Genomic DNA, 17,931 nt, shown 5'->3' with positions numbered 1-17,931 from the left:
GGGAGCTGAATGTTCAAGGATGCACAGTGTATAAGAAAAGTAGGCAGAGGGGGAAACATAGCTCTGCTGGTAAACAACACTAAAGAAGGGGCATAGGATCAGAAGAGTCATTATTGATTGTGTTAAGGAATGGTAAAGGTAAAAGTTTACTAATGGCAATTATATACAGGCTTCCAAACAGCAGTTGAGATGTGGATTACAAAATACAATTGGAAATAGATAAAATGTGTCAAAAGGGCAGTACTACAATAATCATGGGAGATTTTAATATGAAAATAGATTAGGGAAAGTCAGGTCAGCATGGGACCTCAACAGAGAAAGTTTGTGAAATGCCTACAGATGGCTTTTTGAAGCAGGTTTTTGATGATCCCACCAGGGAATTGGCTGTTCTGGATTGGGTGTTGTGTAATGAACCAGGGGCAGGTAGCAATCTTAAGGTAAAGGAACTCTTGAGGCAGTGATCACTTTGAAATTTGAAAAGGAGAGGCTAAAGTCTGAAGTGTCAGTATTTCAGTGTGTTGCGAACTAACAACCCTTTCAATTTTGTTAGGAACTAAGGAAACTTTTTAGCACTAACAGGAACAGCAAAGGTAAAAATTCACCAGACAATGGTAAATTCAAAATAACAATTTTTAATAAACTATTAAAAACAGATCATTTCTTACTTATTTCTAAATTTAACCCCACTATGCGCAAATGTAAGTACATATGTGTAATTAAGGCCCAAACTCTTAAAAGTCCATTTTAAAACTTCAGCATCATTTTGGTTTTGCTTGAAGGTCTCAAATTTTCAGTTCAGAAATAATTATAAAGTGCTTTTAAACATTATATTTTCAGATCTCTTTAAACTCACAAGTCTTGATGAGCTCTCTTTCAGAAATATTCTTCAAACAGGAGTGACCACTTTTGGGGGCACAAATAAGAAGTGATCTTACTTATTTAAAAGCCACTTTTATTGTATCTCCTGTGAATAGAATAATACAAGTCCTGTCTTCCCAGGAGGTCAAACACTTGTCTTGAGATTTCTCCCATGATGAGGCTATACTCTTTATTTTCAAAAGAGCAGTCAGAAAGTGGTATCCCTTTTGAAATCAATTTTTCTGCATTCCCCTTTTATTCAAAATCACATTTTGATAATATATTTCTTGCAAATCTCTCATGTCACGTGTAATATCATTTCTTTCTTTAGAGTTCATGTCTTTTCACATTGATATGCTAAAAGCATCTAAGTCCACTATGCCTCCGTGATGTCTGTCCACATGGACATAAAATGGCTGTGTGTTTACATAAGTGCTTCTGAGATAACACCTATTGTTTTCAGAATCTCAAGAATAGTCATAAATTCTTTAATTTCTTGGCTTCAACTGCAATCAGCAGCCATTCTATCTTTAAACTGGGTTCTGTGGTCAGTGGTGTTTAAAATGCAAATGCATTTGATGAAACTGAAGCCAACGACCAGCTGTAAAGAACCATCTGCCTCTGTGAAATGCTAATGTATTGTCTTTGTTTTCCTGACCACCCAAAACTAACTCATTAAATCATATCTAGATAAAATATAGTTTTAATCATAAACCAAGAATTAATATTAACACAGATCCATTACAAGTGGAGTAAAGGAAATTGCAGTCACATAAGGGAGGAACTGACCAAAATCAATAGCAAAAGCACACTCATGGGGATAACAGCAGGTCTGCAATGGCTGGAGTTTATGTGCAAAATGAGGAAAGTGCAGAACATGTACATACCAAAAAGAAAGAGAGTTGTAAATGGAAACATTAGAAAATTGTGGTTCACAAAGGAAGTTAAAGCAAAAGTCTAAGCAAAAGAGAGGGCATATAATGAAGTAAAAATCAGTGGAAAGCTAGAGGACTGGAAAGCTTTTATAAAAAAATGAAGAGAATTAAGGTGACTAGGAAGGAAGATTTATGAAGGAGGTTAGTAAATAATATCAAAGAGGATACTAAGAGCTTTTAAAAATCTATAAAGCGCATAAAGAGGTTTTAAAGTAGACATAGTACTGACAAAAAACAATGATGTAGAAATTGTAATGGGAGGCAAGAGATGGCAGAGGAATGAATGAATATTTTGGATTAGCCTTCACTGTTGAAGACATTATATATTGGAGTCTCATAGGCCTCTGGGAAGAGAAATGAGTGTGTTCTTGATCATGAGAGAATAGGTGTTTGGAAACTAAATGGTCTAAGGGTAGATAAGTCTCCTGGACCAGATGGAATGCACCTTCAGGTTCTGAAGGAGATTGCTGTAGAAATTGTGGAGGAATTGGTAATGATTTTCCAGGAATCAATGGAGTCTGGCATGGTTCTGGTGAGCTGGAGGATCACAAATGTCATTCAGCTGTTTAGGAAGGGGGTGAGGTAGCAGAAAGGAAGTTATAGACCGATTAGCCTGACATCAATGATTCAGAAGCTATTGGAGTTGATTGTCAAGGATGAGGTTACGGAATACCTGGAGTGCATGAAAAGATAAGCTCAAGTTGGCATGGTTTCCTTAAAGGAAAATCATGCCTGACAAACCTGTTGCATTTTTTTAAAGAGATCACAAATAGGATAGACAGGGGAGAATCAGTGGATGCTGTATATTTAGAATTTCAAAAGGCCTTTGTCAAAAGGCTGCTAAACTAGATGAAACCTATGGAATTACAGAAAGGATACTAGCATGGAAAGAGCATTGGCTGATAGACAGGAAATGGAGAGTAGGAATAAAGGAATCTGGTTGGCTACCGGTTGCTAGTGATGTTGCACAGGGGTCACTGTTGGATCTGCTTATTTTTACATTGTATATAAATGATCTGGATTATGGAACTGGTGGCTTTGAGGCTATATTTTCAGATGATACCAAAATAGGTGGTAGGTGGGTCGTGTTGAGAATACAGAAAGGCTGCAGAGAGACTTGGATAGATTAGGAGAATTGGCAAAGAGGTGGCAGAATGTATGGTCATCCACTTTGGTGGAAGAAATAGATGGGCAGACTATTATTTATATGAAGAGCAAATTTAAAAATTGAGGTAAAAAGGGACTTTGGAGTCCTCATGCTGGATTCCCTAAAGGTTAATCTCCAGGTTGAGTTGGTGGAGAAGAAAGCGAATTCAATGTTGCCATTTATTTCTAGAGGAATATAAGAGCAGGGATGTAATGTTAATATTCTATAAAACACTGGTGATACCTCATTTGGAGAACTGTGTGCAGTTTTGTGCACTTTGGTAGAGAAATGACATGCAGGTGTTGGAAGGGTTCAGAGAAGTTTTGCTAGAACGATACCAGGGAATGAAAGGGTTAGAATGTGCAGAATGTTTGTCAGCTCTTGGACTGTATTGTTGGAGTAAAGTAGGGTGAGGGTGAAAGGCCTGGACAAGTGCGAAATAGATGTAGAAAAATTTATTTAGTCAGAGGGTCACAAGTCTGTGGAACTCGTTACCACAGGCAGATACGGAAGCGACATAACTGGATGTATTTAGGGCAGATATTGACAAGTATTTGATTATTCAGGGAATCAGGGGTTACTGGGAGAAGGCCATGGAGTGGCACTGAGTGGGAGGATAGATCAGCTCATGATTAGAATGGTGGAGCAGACTCAGTGGGCCAATGGGTCTACTTCTGCTCCTATATCTTGTGATATTGTGATCTTATTTCAGATTTCCAATAGCTGCTGAATTTTGAATATCACAGTTCTAGCAGCTTGTTTTCTCTCCTCTGTCCTCTATTTGCATTTCCTCCATACAGGTTCACCACCATTAACAACTGTTCACTATCTTCTCCCTGTGGAGGCTACTCTATGCCTCCAGCTTCACTTGGTCTCCACTCTGTCACAAACAATCCCTTTATTCTTTCCATCTTCCCCATTCTCTGACAATTTAAACTTGCTTGTTTTCTTAATGCACCCTGTTCTGGGGTGGGGGAGGGGGGGGAGGGACGGGGAGTTGAAATGTCATCTCTTTTCCTCTCTCCACTGCTGCCTGGCCTAATGAATATTTTCAGGACTGTGCTTTTATTTCAGATTTCTCACATCTGTAGTTTACTTCTGCCTTTAGATTAAATTTTACCTTCTTCAGCTATGGAACTAGGATGATACAGACACCACAGTTGTATTTACTTTGTGCTGAAGCATAGTTGGGAAACTTACAATATATATATATTGCCCCTGGATCAAAGGGAGAGTTAATAATTGGAAGTCTCACTTGTCTGTCAGGGTCTTTCAGTTAATACTGGATGGGTCAGCCACTGCAGAGAGACTTCACTGTTTGAACAGATTTGCATGAAAAGTTCATAACCCTTACAGCAATTCTGACTTGTTTGTCTTTCAGGATAAATATCCCTTAGAGAATCTCACAGTCTGAGAATGAAAGTCAAAGTTAATGGCTCCAAATTTTGCTACAGGCCATCAAGCAACTCAAAAGCAGCCAATTAGTCACATCTCAGCATGTAAGAAATAGCCTGGGAAAGTGATCAGATAGTAGGGGCTCTGAGTCATGTACATTAATCATTCCAGGAAATCATTGCTGATTTATAGTGTAATTGAGTACTAAATTAGAAAAATTAATACAAGTTGAACCACAATGACTATATTGTACATATTCTCTGGCATTTATCAATAAATGTCTAATGTATAAAAGCTTGATAGGCATTTGAAAATATAGCTAAAATGGATCAACAAGGATTGCAAACTTTTCTTAATTGGATGATTAGTGAAGGACGACACAATTATTGTAGTGGTTAACATCCTACTATTACAGCACCAATGAGCTGGGTGCTCCGGCTTCCTCTCATATTCCAAAGACCTCCGGGGTTCATTGGTCTCATGGGTGTATTTAGGCAGTGCTGGCATGTGGGCCACAAGGGCCTATTATCCATCCTGTGTATCTCCAATTTTTTTAAATTACAAAGCATTACACAGCAAATTTGTTACCTTGGATGTGGTGGGTGACTGAAACTGACTAGATATGCAGGATTATTACTCAAAAGGATGTCGGACATCTCTGCTATGAGTGCACTTTCATTACAGCAACTCAAGCATTCAGGAATGTGGCTCACCACCAAGGGCAATAACTGGAGAATGGCAATAAAAGCAGGGCTTCTCAGAAAAGCCGATATTGCATAACTGAACAAAGTACAAACTGTAGGATTTTTTCCCCCATCCTCCTCCTCAAACTCCCACACCACCCCCCCCTCCCCCCTTCTCCACCTACCTGAAGGATCAGGAAGGGAATACTACCTCCTTGTATGATTTCTGTCCATTGTTGATCTGTGGATTCTGCACCTGGACACTCTGGTTATGGTTGTAACCATCTTTTCCTTGGCTTAATGTGATGTTTTTATGGATGAATAGCTGGTATATTTGCAAGCTATGAGATCTAGCTCTGAGGATCAGAGTGTGAGAACAGTACAAAATAGGCCCTTTAGACCCTGTCACCCACATAACCCTTCACTTTAAATTCCTCCATATGCTTGTCTAGGAGTTTCTTGAAATTCACCCATGTACCTGTGTCCACCATTGACCCAGGTAGTGTATTCCACACATCAATCACTCTCTGAGAAAATCTCCCTTGAACTTCCCACTCATTACCTTAAAGCCATGCCCTCTTGTATTGAGCAATGGTGCCCTGGGAAGGAAGTGCTAGCTGTCCTCTCTATCTATTTCTCTTAATATTGAGTATACATTTATTATGTCACCTCTCATCTTCCTTCTCTCCAACAAGTAAAGCCCTAGCTCCCTTTATATCTGCTTATAATGCATACTCTCTAAACCAGGTATCATCCTGGTAAATCTCCTCTGCACCCTTTCCAGCACTTACATGTGTTTCCTATAATGAAGTGATCAGAACTGGATGCAGTACTCCAAGTGTGGTCTAACCAGAGTTTTGTGGAGCTGCATCATTTCTTTGTGGCTCTTAAAGTCAATCCTTTAACTTATGAAAGCTAACACAACATAAGCTTTCTTAACTGCACTGTCTAACTGTGAGGCAACTTTTAGGGATCTATGGACATGGACCCCCAGCTCCCTCTGCTTTTCCACACTACCAAAAATCCTGATATTAAATTTGTACTCTGCCTTGGAGTTTGTCCTTCCAAAGGGTACCACCTCACATTTCTCTGAATTAAACTCCAACTGTCACTTCTCATTCCAGCTCTGCATTCTATCAATCCTCTGCACTAGCTACAACACCATCAACATTTGTGTCATCTGGAAGTTAACAACCCACCCTTCTACCCCTCTCATCCCAGTCATTAATAAAAAGCATGAAAAGCAGAAGTCCCAGAAATGATCCTTGAGGGACTCCACTAGACACAACCCTCTAATTCGAATGTACTCCCTCCACCACAATCCTCTGCTTTCTACAGGCAAGTCAATTCTGAATCCACATGGCCAAGCTTCCCTGGATCCCATGCCTTCTGACTTTTTGAATAAGCCTACTGTTATGAGCCCAGAGGACCACAAAACCCAGTAGCAATAGATATTCACCAAAAAAGATGGTTACTTAAACAAAAGTTAATTTTAATTATCTTTAAACATGAATACACAATCATACTTCAACTTATCACTATTAACTTACTTTACCTAACGTAACCCCCTTCTAATTCTAAGCACATGTGTGTGTCTAATGTTTGTGTGTAAGTTCAAAAACGTTCTTTGGTTCACAGTCCAATATCATTTCTCATTCCTCCAAGTTCACTGGTTGCAGGCAATTTTTATACTGTGCACAGAATTTAACGTATACATTTCACCAGGCTTTGGTGATTGAAAGTTAAATGGTTACCAGTCAGGAAGGTTCTTATTGGTTTTCAGAGAGATGTGTTGTTCCAGGACATCCACAACTGATGTACTTCCATCAGTCCACCTCAGTGTCTTGCCGACGAAACTTGCCCCATCAGGGTTCTCCAGATGTAACCTCTTTCTTTCAGGTCATCACAGAGTTTCTCTTTTCCAAGTGAAACACTAGACAACCAGTCCTCTCCTCTTGCATGAACCACAAGGGCTTCGACCAGGCTGCCTTCTAAACGCTTGCCAGCTTGTCCTGTTTCAGTTCCAGCAATTTCTGCTGGCTGACACTGATATCTCTCTCTCTCTCTCTCTCTCTCTCTCTCTCTCTCTGAGACAAAGTCTGTTTGACTTTCTCTGCTTGCAACACTACATGATCCTCTTACAACAGCAAGTATCCTGCAGACAATAGGAGCCAGCATTCTTTTACATCTGTTGCTTTTGGGTAAATAAGAACCCATTTAGTGACTTATTTTGAGCACTCTTCAAAGCTCTTGCAGAAAAAGGTGTGAGAAGCCACTATGTCTCCAGTATTATCAGAGCTCCAGCTTTTCAAATAAGATCCATTTTAAAGTGTTTGTATGTGACCTACCCTAACAAACCTTTCCCATTCTCCTAGAAACATATCTATATACTCTGTCACACTATCATGTGGAACCTTATCAAATGCCTAACTAAAATCCATGTAGCCCACATCCACCACACTACCCTCATCAATATATCTGCTCACCTCCTCAAAGAATTCTATCAGGCTTGTGAGACATTATCTGCCCTTCACAAAGCCATGCTGACTGTCCCTGATCAGACAATGATTCCATAAATCCTATTTCTAAGAATCCTTTTCAACAGCTTGCCCACTATGGACATAAGGCTCATTGGTCTATAATTACCTGAACTTTCCCTACTACCTTTATTGAACAAGAGGACAACATTTGCCACCCTCCAACCCTCCTGTACTATTCTCATGAATAACTAGAACACAAAGATCCTAGCCAGAGGCTCAGAAATCTCCTCTCTCACCTTGTGAAGCAGCCTTGGGAATATTCCATCAGGCCCTGGGGACTTATCTTCCTACACATTCTCTCTGTTAATATCTACATGGTCTAGAACATTAGCCCCAGCCATATTGTCCTCACCATCATCAAGGTCCCCCTCCTTGGTGAATACTGAAGAGAAGTATTCATTGAGGACCTCATACACTTCCACAGCCTCCAGGCACATCTTCCCACCTTTATCTTTAATCAATCATATCTTCACTCCTGTCATCCTTCTGTTCTTCACATGAGTGAAGAATTTCCTAGGGTTTTCCTTAACCCAACTCACCAAGGCCATCTCATGTCCCCTTCTTGTTTTCCTCAGCCCCATCTTAAGCTCCTTTCTTGCTACCCAATATTCTTTAAGAGACCTAACTGATCCTGCTGCCTAAACCTCATGCATTCAGCCACCTTCCACCTGACTAGATTTTCCATCTCTCTTGTCAACCATGGCTCCTTCACCCTACCATTCTTTCCCTCCCTTACTGGGACAAATATGTCCCTGGCATCCTGCAAGAGCTCTCTAAACACCGACCACGTCTTCATTGTACACTTCCTTGTAAAAATGTCATCCCAATTTATACCCGCAAGTTTAAGCCTTATAGCTTCATAGTTTACCCTTCGCTACTTAAATATTTTCCTATCCTCTTTGACTCTATCCTTGTCCATGACAATGCTAAAGGCCAGGGAACAGTGGTCACTGTCTCCCAAATGTTCACCCACTGACAGATCCATGACCTGAACCAGTTCATTACCTAATAGTAGATCTAATATGGCATTCCCCTAGTTGGCCTGTCAACATACTGAGACAGGGATCTGTCCTGGACACACTTAACAAACACTGCCCCGTCTAAACCTTTGGCACAAAGCAGATGCCAGTCAATGTTAGGGAAGTTGAAATTACCCATGATAACATATCTGTTATTTTTTGCACCTTTCCAAAAAATGCCTCCCCATTCGCTCCTTTTTATTATTATTTAAAATTATGTGCAGATCCCTTCTGCTACCGGGGGGCCTATAGAATCCTCCCAATATTGTAACTCCTCCCTTCCTCTTCCTAACTTCCACCCATACTGACTCAAAAGAGAATCCTGCTACATTGCCCACCCCTTCTGCAGCTGTAATAGTATCCCTGATCAGTATTGCCACCCCTCCTCCCTTCTCTCTCCCCCGACCTCAATCCTTTTCAAAACACTGAAATTCAAGAATATTCATAATCCATTCCTGCTCTGGTGCCAGCCAGTTCTCTGTAATGTACATATCAAGCTCTCAGTTCATCACCCTGATGCTTCTTGCATTTAAGTATATACACTTTACCCCTTCTACCTTACTACTTTTATACCCTATATTCTGCTTCTCCTTCCTCAAATCCTCCCTAAATGATAGATCTGGTTTTACTTCATGCACTTCTTCCAATGACCTATCACTCTGGATACAACACCCCCCCCCCCCCAACCCTGCAAACTATTTAAAACCGTGCCGAACCACACCAACAAATCTGCCTGCAAGGTTATTGCTCCCCCTCAAGTTCAGGTGAAAGCCATTCAATCTGTACAGGTCCCACTTTCCCCAGAAGAGATCCCAGTGTTCCAAAAATGATTTTCACCGTTACTATCAGGTAGCACTGGCAGCCATCATGGCAATGGTACCCTTGAAGTCTTGTTCTTCAGCCTTCTGCCTAACTCCCTAAAATCACTCTTCAGGACCTCAACCCTCTTTCTACCTATGTAATTGGTATCATTTTGTACCATCACGTCTGGCTGCTTTCCATCTAACACCAGAATGCCTTGCACCCAATGAGAGACATCCCTGACCCTGGTACCCAGGAGACAACATACTATGCGGGTGTCTTTCTCAAGCCCATAGAATCTCCTGTCTCTTGCCCTCTCCCACCCCCCACCCCCAACTCTGGTCCCCTATGACTTTAGCTTTCTTCTTCTCTGTTCCACCCTTCTGCATCACATGGCCAGGCTCAGTGCCAGAGGCCCTGCCACTGTCACTCACTCCTGGTAGGTTTTCTCCCCAACAGTATCCAGGATGATATATGTATTATTCAGGGGAATGGCCACAGGGGTATTCTGTGAAGGTATCATCTAATTTATATAGGTTGTTGGTAGCAAAGTGAGAGGGATCTGGAGCATTGAGCAGTATCTAAATCTAGTAGGACTGTATTAATTGATGTCAAGAGATGTCAATTGATGCATTTGTTGACCTGAAGCATTACTTTTGATATCTCCCTAGCATTTGAAGGATTTTCAGGTCCTGTGAAAAACTAAGAACATCTCTCTTCCACCAAGGCATCCAGTGGAGTTTGCTCCAGGTTGTGTTGTGTTTTTGCTGTATTTTCCCAGATCCATTTCTGTGCCAGTAATTATGCCAGCCACATTCCATGTTCCCTTTAAGATGTGCGGATGATTTTACTTTACTGCGGCCTGAATTTCTGCTGAGGTGATAAATCAATGAATAGCACAATCTGGAAAGCTGGAATAATTAAAATGAGCAGGGACCTGGGTTAATTATGCATCTCGGGGTCAATCCACTTTAACCCCAGTTTCGTCATTGCTTAATAATAATGTCGAGAAATGTTGCAGTATCTTATACGTTTGATGATTTCCTAAAAGCTAAAATTAAATTAATTTTAAATATTATTTTGTCAAATGCAGGAATAAATGTTATCATCAGTTGAAAAATCACTTAAGCTTGTTTTTTTGAGATATTTATGATTGTTATTTCTCAATGTTAGTATATTGAAGTGTTAGAAATAGAAGTACCTTTAAAGAAATTGCTCGAGACAAAAATTGAGAACAAAGAACATTTATTACAGCAACAATGCAAAGTTGGGTGCTTCCCCTTACCCTGGGAATACACACATACACTGGGGCTCACCCAACTTTTATACAGTTGATTTCAGTATAGGAATACCCTCCCCCTTACATTCTTCTGCCTCCTGCTGGAGAGGTTTGGCATTAGGCAATCCTGCCTGCCTCCGTGCAATTTCAGTATACTTGGAGGACCAGGGGGTATCCTGTCGGTGTCCCTTCATGTTATTGTCCTGATTCACACCTTCCTGATTCTCGGGGCTACAGTCTCTTGATATGCAGAGTTGGCTCATCCTGTCTAGGGTTGGCTAATTTAATATGTATAAATCTGTGTAAGGTTAGCTAATTAGATATGTAGGACTTGGTACTTCTGTCCAGGGCTAGGAGACCCTTATCTGATCCAGACTACCTCAACTTCCTACATTCTATTGTTCCTTACCACTCCTTATCTTAGTCTTATGGTCTTGTCACAAAGACTAGAAGATTCTTATGTTAATCGTGCTGACTCTGCTTTCCTGCATCCTAATCCCCAAGTTCGTCCTGTTTGTACTGGTTACAGCCATTAACTGATGTATGAATTTTAGTTTCCTTCATGTTCATAATTTTAGATCAGTTTTCCCATCTCTCACAGAAGTGATATGGGCACATCTCAGAACTGTGAGTGCATAACATCAGCTGGATTCTGCTTCAATGAATAGGAGTTAATCCCTGCAGGAACCTCCTGTCCAGTCCGTACATTTTCTGATTGTTAAAGATTTTTTTTAAAATATGCATTTCCTATGTAATTTATAATGACATACAACCAATGGATCAAGTTTCTTATGGGTAATTTACATTCAGATACTCAGAACAAATCTCTTAATTTTTTTTGTTCTGATTGTAATCTACATTGTGGGTGGGCTTCCAGATTTCCATCATCTCCCGTAGTTCTTTTTTGCATTATTAAAAGTAGACTTTTAAGTTTGCTTTGCAATACAATAGATCCTATCATGCAAGTTTTCTATTTAAATCTGTAGTACTAGTGGAAAGTTTTTCTAAGGCCAAGTTATCATGTGATTGAAGCTGAGTGCTCCTCTTGAGTAAATCATTTCCATCTTTCCCTTTGATTCATGATTGCCTCTTTCTGCATATTTGTCATACATACACTACCAATTAATTCTCTTCTTTGAGTCCTTTATATTGTCCAACAATTTTAACTTGTTTGTAAGTTTTTATTACTGTTACTTTTATTTTCCTGCCATATCTCTCTCTGAACCAAAATAAATTATTTTGACATCTCATCGGTGTGTCCCGAGAACCTTCACAACTGGTGGATGTATTCGCATGCATTCTAGCTTCTCAGGCCACAGCCCCCTCTTGCTTCAAGAAGGATGCACCACCTAAAATGACAGAAGGAGAAGAAGACGAAATGAACTGACCCGGTGTGTAAAAGTAGATGACACAATTTTCTTGTTTATTTTCATTGTGTGATGACATTGTTTAATGGGTTTAATGTATCATATAGGTTGAACGTTGAGTGGGTCGGGAGGGGGGTGGGAAGGAGGGATGGAAGGGAGAGGGGGAAAGGGGAGATAATGACACTGTGTTTATTTAAGAGGGAAAGGTTTATGTTTATTTTGGTCAATATGGTTCATAGTGTGAAAAATAAAAAAAAACATTAAAAAAGGAAAGATGGCATCATATCAGCACTGAAGGAAATCATAATAACAGCCCTAAATGATTCCTGAATGATGACTTTAACATCCACCATCATGATGTTCTTTGAGAGGCTGGTCATGACTCACACCAACTCCAGCCTCCCAGCCAGCCTCGAACCACTTTAATTTGGTTAACAGCCAAATAGATCCATGGCAGATGCCATCTTCCTGGCTCTCCACTCAGCCCTGGAGCAGCTGGATGCCAAGGACACTTATCTTAAAAAAAACTATAGCTCTCCCTTGCAAACTCATTTCCAAACTTTGGGATTCAGTCCTCAATACCACTCCCCACCTCCCCCCTCCCACCACTACCACCACCACTTACCCTCTCCAAATAGATCCTAGACTTCCTGTCTAACAGACCAGAATCAGTGAAGGTGGGTAACAACATCTCCACGATCACACTCAACACTGGCACTCCTCAAAGATATGTACTCAGTTCCCTTCTATAACCCTCTGTGACTGTGCAGCCAAAAACCATTCTAACTTCATCTTCAAATTTGCTGATAACACCACAGTGCCATCAGGTATCAAATAATAATGGAATGGGAAACTGGAAGGTGATTGAAAATCTAATGTCTTGGTGTCAAGATAGCAACCTGTCTCTGAACATGAAGGTGGCATTTACAGACTTCAGGAGGGGGAAAGAATCCATACTCCAGTCCACGTTCATGGTTCTGAAGTGGAAAGAGTGGATAGCTTTAAGTTATTAAGGATAAAGAGCTCCAATGACCTGACTTGGGATACAATGATGAAGAAAGAACTTTGATGACTTGCCAAATTCAGTATGTCCCCCTTGTTGCTGAACAACTCCTTTAGGCTTACCATTAGAAGCATTCTTGTGGGATGCATCACAGTGTGGTATGGGATCTGTTCTATTCAAGCTACAGAAGGCAGTGAATCCAACTCAGAACATAACGCAAACTTCCCTCCCTTGTGTTCTGCGTCTACATCTCCTGCCTAGGAAAGGACCCATCACATCCCAAACACATTCACTTCCCCCCTCTTCCCATCAGGCAAAAAGCTTAAGAGTGTGAAAACACACCAATGGTTTTAAAGACAGTTTCCCCACAGTCATCAGTCTCCTGAATGAACCCCATTACATTGCTATCAGACTAAACTTGGTTGATGCCAATTGATCTTTCTTTTCATGGTAATCCTATAGTCTTTACATACCTGTCTGGATGTTAGAGATAATCTATTAGACTGCTTGCCAAAGAACCCTTCTTGGTGTACTTAGTCTTTGGCTTGGCTTCGCGGACGAAGATTTATGGAGGGGGCAAAAAGTCCACGTCAGCTGCAGGCTCGTTTGTGGCTGACCAGTCCGATGCGGGACAGGCAGACACGATTGCAGCGGTTGCAAGGGAAAATTGGTTGGTTGGGGTTGGGTGTTGGGTTTTTCCTCCTTTGCCTTTTGTCAGTGAGGTGGGCTCTGCGGTCTTCTTCAAAGGAGGCTGCTGCCCGCCAAACTGTGAGGCGCCAAGATGCACGGTTTGAGGCGTTATCAGCCCACTGGCGGTGGTCAATGTGGCAGGCACCAAGAGATTTCTTTAGGCAGTCCTTGTACCTTTTCTTTGGTGCACCTCTGTCACGGTGGCCAGTGGAGAGCTCGCCATATAATATGATCTTGGGAAGGCGATGGTCCTCCATTCTGGAGACGTGACCCATCCAGCGCAGCTGGATCTTCAGCAGCGTGGACTCGATGCTGTCGACCTCTGCCATCTCGAGTACCTCGACGTTAGGGGTGTGAGCGCTCCAATGGATGTTGAGGATGGAGCGGAGACAACGCTGGTGGAAGCGTTCTAGGAGCCGTAGGTGGTGCCGGTAGAGGACCCATGATTCGGAGCCGAACAGGAGTGTGGGTATGACAACGGCTCTGTATACGCTTATCTTTGTGAGGTTTTTCAGTTGGTTGTTTTTCCAGACTCTTTTGTGTAGTCTTCCAAAGGCGCTATTTGCCTTGGCGAGTCTGTTGTCTATCTCATTGTCGATCCTTGCATCTGATGAAATGGTGCAGCCGAGATAGGTAAACTGGTTGACCGTTTTGAGTTTTGTGTGCCCGATGGAGATGTGGGGGGGCTGGTAGTCATGGTGGGGAGCTGGCTGATGGAGGACCTCAGTTTTCTTCAGGCTGACTTCCAGGCCAAACATTTTGGCAGTTTCCGCAAAGCAGGACGTCAAGCGCTGAAGAGCTGGCTCTGAATGGGCAACTAAAGCGGCATCATCTGCAAAGAGTAGTTCACGGACAAGTTTCTCTTGTGTCTTGGTGTGAGCTTGCAGGCGCCTCAGATTGAAGAGACTGCCATCCGTGCGGTACCGGATGTAAACAGCGTCTTCATTGTTGGGGTCTTTCATGGCTTGGTTCAGCATCATGCTGAAGAAGATTGAAAAGAGGGTTGGTGCGAGAACACAGCCTTGCTTCACGCCATTGTTAATGGAGAAGGGTTCAGAGAGCTCATTGCTGTATCTGACCCGACCTTGTTGGTTTTCGTGCAGTTGGATAATCATGTTGAGGAACTTTGGGGGACATCCGATGCGCTCTAGTATTTGCCAAAGCCCTTTCCTGCTCACGGTGTCGAAGGCTTTGGTGAGGTCAACAAAGGTGATGTAGAGTCCTTTGTTTTGTTCTCTACACTTTTCTTGGAGCTGTCTGAGGGCAAAGACCATGTCAGTGGTTCCTCTGTTAGCGCGAAAGCCGCACTGTGATTCTGGGAGAATATTCTCAGCGTATATTAGTAACTTAGTATATTGTGACAAATATATGGAAGCAAATATTATATTCTTTTTTCTCACAAAAAAGTAATCTGCCTTTTTGTCTCTCAGAAAAGCCCTTTTCATGGAGCGATGCCTCATTGAAGCCAGCTCAATGAGGAAAAAAAGCAGAGTAACCTTTTATGGAGAAGTCTGTAAGGCTGCTCCAGCATTGCTTTTATAGAGAGTAGTGTCGCAAGGTGGGGTGAGTGGTGCAGTAGCAGCACCTGTTTCCGTGAGGACAAATGTACATGCTGAGCAATGGCCATCTTCATTACCCATGATCCCCCACGCAGCTGGATCCATTCTGGAAAACGCAGAGCAGTTCCAGCTGCATGGGGGATTAAGACTGCCATTAACCTCACATTAAAATAAAAGAGGTTCATCCACCAGGCTCCGCCGCTCCCTTGTCTTCCTCTTTCTGGCCTGGCTCAGTGAAGGAGTGAAGGTGGAGGAGGAACAGGGAGAGAACATTTCCGGGTGGCAGGAGGGAGCCCTAACCGCAGCACCAATCACCGTGGGAATCCTGGTGGTGGCTCCTAGGTTTCGGGCTGATGGCATCATCATGACATCATCAGCCCGGCCCTTAACAGCTGCTTGTAGCGGCAGTGCCTTTATGGATGAGGGATCAACTGCGCTTCACCTCTGACTGTTCCCTCAGTACGGATTTGAATTTGCACGTTGGATACGCCCTTGGAGGTTTTATGGAGGTAGATTTAGTGATGTAAGGGCAGAGAATATCCACCTCTACACTTGCTTATTTCTTCACTAGGAAAAGGACTTATGAAAAGTATTTTAATCTGACAATCACTCAGTTTATTTCCTGTTAGTTTGCACTCCCTTTTTGTTTACATTTCTCTCTTCTGTATTGGTACAGTTTTTTTTTGTACTACCAATAAGTAGGAATTCTGCTTCACCCACAGGAAAAGAATCTCAAGATTGTGTGTGATGTCATGTATGTTAGGTATTCTGACTATATATCTGAACTTTGAAATTTTTTGTTTATCTCCCTGAAACTAGTTTGTTCAACATCGCCATCTTGAGCACAAAATCACTTCAATGATTTCAAACATAAATAAATTAAAAGCACGTTTTATCTCTTCCAACTGGTTTTAATTTTATTTATTCCTTCTGCAGTTCGAAACACTTATTGACTATTTATCGAGCAGTAAGCAGGAAATCTTACATTTGGTCATTGAAAATGTTCATTAGCATTTAATGAAAAAGATGGGTTAACAAAATAAACATGATTCTCTATTATGAGATCTCATGTAAGGTTAAACTTGAAAACTAATCATTGCTTTTCCTTTGAGATACTGCTCAGCCTGTTGCTGAGCTTTGCCGTTCCCTCCTCAATTTCCACTTATTCTGTAATGAAATTAAAATTGCTGTGCATTCTATATTTTTTTTAACACCAACTGCTCAATGGTCTAGAATAAACTTGAGATCTGCCAGAATATGTATTAACTCGATCACTGTTAAAGGTTTTATTTTGACCCCAACTGGTGTAAACATTTTTGTTTGTTTGTCAGATCAGCTAATTGCTTAGCAAATAAGTATTTGGGCATTGCACAACACTTCTGAAATTTGGTCCTAGTGAACTCGTTAATGTGTAGCGGTGGCTACACTGCTCCCGCAATAACACATGCAACCAGACGGGTTGAGCTCAGTGAGCAGACTAGTTTATTGCAGGCTGCTGGGCTGCACTTATACTCCCAGCCCGGACCTGGCTGAGAACCGCACTGGAGGGCGCTGACGTCATCCAGGGGTCACGTGGTCCCCAAGCGCGAGTTTCTGAGCCCCGAGCTGGAAGGAAGGGAAACCCCCCCCCCCGATGGTGCCATTTTGGCTGGCTGCCCTGCCGTGTGGCTTACAAGCAGGGCCGGTTCGCCTGCCTTGTGGTGAGCCGCCACAAATGCACAATTTTACACATAGTGAGAAAATTGTTCCCTTTATTATATAAACCAGTTTTTATTTTGGGTAGCTGCTGCTTCTGTGCAAGTGCACTAGTTTCTGTCACATCTTAGGAATTTAGAACAATTTTGGCTAGATATTTCCAGTCCAATACCAGTGACTGTAACAAGCTATTGGTTAGCACACCTACAGATTAACTTTTGCAGATTTAAAATACAATGCTAATGTGTACCTTTGTGACAGCTTGGCATTTTACAACAGCAATCCAGACATGCCTATTGATTTAGCATGTCTATAAATGCAGAGACCATTGCAAAATATATTGACGTGTGTTCAAATTGATCATAGCACTGAAAAAGCAAAGGGCAGTGGAAGTTAGAAGTCTGAAAGAAAAATGGAAATGTCAAGAAATACTCAATAGGTCAACGCAGCAACTGTAGAGAGAGAAGCAAGCTTCTCTCTCTTGTCATGAACTATCATTGGAATTAGAAGCAGCTTAGATCTTGTGGCTGATAAGATGATGACTTAGCTAGTGCAGACATCCAGAAGACAACTTGCTCCATAAAGTTGGCTCTGTCCTCAGAGACACACTGCTGCTCAACTAAAGGATTTTCTTGCCTTTGGAAATGAAGATTTTCTTTTGACAGCTGGCTAAGCCACATTCCTAGATCAGCCAATTGTTAAAGTTATACAACGTTCTATAAATGTTCTCACTCTCAAAACCATTACACAAGTATTAAATGCACATAGGAGAAATTATGTCACTAAATGTGGTTGAAAGTATGGTCTTTTAAAAACAATAAAAGTCCAATTTTCTGATGAATGCTTCACAGTTCTACTCCAACCAAAAGATATGTTTATGGATCATTGGATACTGCAAATTATTCCTTTTAATAGGTAATTGGCCAAAACTGAGTTGTAGCAATATTGGGAAGCAACAAT

The sequence above is a fragment of the Narcine bancroftii genome, chromosome 1 (assembly GCF_036971445.1).
Source record: "Narcine bancroftii isolate sNarBan1 chromosome 1, sNarBan1.hap1, whole genome shotgun sequence".
In the NCBI taxonomy this organism is placed as follows: Eukaryota; Metazoa; Chordata; class Chondrichthyes; order Torpediniformes; family Narcinidae; genus Narcine; species Narcine bancroftii.
Note: the sequence above shows the minus strand (reverse complement) of the source record.